Raw genomic sequence first — 2,329 nt, 5'->3', positions numbered from 1 at the left:
CCCAGCTTCCTTCTGGCTACCTTCTGCTCAATTCCTGCACCGGGAGAATCTCAAGGCCTGGAATGCTCAGGTCCTATGCGGGGTCAAGGACGGGGAGCTGGGAAATGCTTCGTCTACGGTCTCCTGACCTTAGTGTCAGCATAGCTGCGTGTGTCCAGGCTCCCAAGTTCAACTTTGTGAATGGCTCTCTCTAGCCCACAGGTCCTGAAAACACCCTCACCAGCCCCTGGAGACCTGCACTTGCTGAGGGTCTGCCTGGGAAGATGGCTTTGCCCATACATCTTCTATGGCAAATTCATGCCAGGGTTTCTCCGTGGCTATAATCCCGGCCTTGGCGCAGGACAGTGTTTGTGGTGGGGACTAAGTTTAGCATACTTAGCCCTCACCTTCATTAAATGCCAGTAGAGCCCTCAGGCATTGGGGCAGCCAAAAGTGTCCCCGCTACAGTCCCAATCACCTCTACTGAAAACCACCAAACAAAAGCCATGGACAGGAAACTTTAAGCATCAGAGCCAGGGTTCTAACATTACAAAGACTAAAATAATTCCAAGGGGGAGGGGTGGGAAGAGAGAGACAGAGAAGAGAGAGAATGTGTGTACGTGTGTGTGTGCGCGTGCGTGTGTGTGTGAACTATGGGGATGGGACACAGAGATGAGGACAGGACAGATTTGGAACAATCCCTCCAATTATGACACCTGGACTGCTAGATCCCTTTCCAAGCCAAAAAAGATTTTTAAACCAAAACTTGCCAAGCCTCACAACAGTCCTGTGAGGTAGGTATTATTACACCCATTTTATAGATAGGGAAAGCTGAGCCCAGAGAATGTGCACGACCCGCCTATGATGCTCTTCCTCTCCCCCACTCTGTACACCTTGGCTTCCTCTCAAGGGAGTAAGAGGAGCCCAAGACACTCTGCGCGTCCAAATGCTAACGCTGGGAAAGGAGAACCAAGCAGTTTTGCGTGAAGGCGGCCTGCAAAGTTTCCCGAATGACTGGTGGCTCTTGTCTGTCTGCTCCCAAAGCCAGGAAAATCTGAACCTGAGCCCAGGATGGGTGGAGGAGGCCGCAAGGGACAGAGGCAGATCTCAGTGGGACCCTGCAAGTCCCTCAGGCTGGGCAAGGGCCACAGGTCACAGCCATGGCTGCCCTGCAGGCACGCCTGTTCCCCCTCCCCCAACCTGCACCCTTGGGGACGCTCGCTGCTGCTTTTTGGCAGCGATAGTCCTCAGGCAGTCCCCATACACTTTGGAAAAGGGGGCTACTCCCCTCTCATCCCTCCCAGGGGCCCAGAGGACAGAGTGTCAGAAATTCAACAAGAGAGCGAGGGGGTGGGAGCAGATGGCAGATTCCTCCATGATCACAGCCCCGGCCCCCCTCACTTCCCCAACCCCACAGGGACAATACCACGGCATGGCCTGTAAGGAGCCCACAGGAGCACTTGGCAGACGCCTCCAAGACTCAGTGGCTGGCCAGCGGGCTATTAATGACACAACTCCAGCTCCCTGGTCCCCTGCCTGACCCTGGGTGAGGGCAGCGGGACCCCTCACCAGGGCCCACCAGAGTTGGCTGTTCCCTAGGGGCTGAAGCGGGGAGGGACCGCATGAGCCAGGACTCAGGAGCTAAGGCACAGTCTAGCCCCACACGCAAGGGGTGTGCAAACCAGTGCGTGGAAAAGCAAAGGAAAACCGTGGGCACTCTCTCCCTGCACCTCCCCAACGCTGGGGTGAGAGCGGAGCACAGCTGAGCAGGAAGCAGCCAGAAAACCCAAGGGCCCTCTCATCCAAAGCAACAGGATCCCGGAGGTGAAGGCAAGCCTTGACACAGTGATGGAGATGAACACCCCTGGGCAGGGAGAAGCTGGAGGAACACAGGAGCGACTCCTCAAGCAAGATGGCGCCACCTGCTGCTTCAGGGGAAGAGGAGCAGGGCGGAGCTGGCTGCGAGCTCCCAGCAGTGGCCATGGTCCTGCCATGCCGAGGAGAAGGGGCAGCCAGCGTTGGCAGGGCTGGGGTGAGCGTTCCGTGGCCAAGAGGCCCACCTCTGCAGCCCTGATCCCCCAAGGAGAAATACTAGGAAAGGTGTAGGTGGCGCCCCAGTGCTCTGGGAAGGCCTGAGGGACCCCTGCATGAGCCCTCAGGGCCCAGAGATCAGAGGAACAGACTAGGTGGGCTAGGACCCCCCAAGACCAAGGTGGCAGTCCTAGCTGGGAGGGTTCAGAGACTGAGCAGCTTGGGGTCTGGGGGTGGGGGCAGAACCAAGACAGGCAGGCAGGCACCCAGGGGTGGGGGGAAAGGGGAGTTCCTCACTAGAGGGACGTGGGGCAGCAGG

This window comes from Lipotes vexillifer, unplaced genomic scaffold (assembly GCF_000442215.2).
Source record: "Lipotes vexillifer unplaced genomic scaffold, Lipotes_vexillifer_v1.1 scaffold753, whole genome shotgun sequence".
NCBI classification, from domain to species: domain Eukaryota; kingdom Metazoa; phylum Chordata; class Mammalia; order Artiodactyla; family Lipotidae; genus Lipotes; species Lipotes vexillifer.
This window is presented reverse-complemented; position numbering follows the sequence as displayed.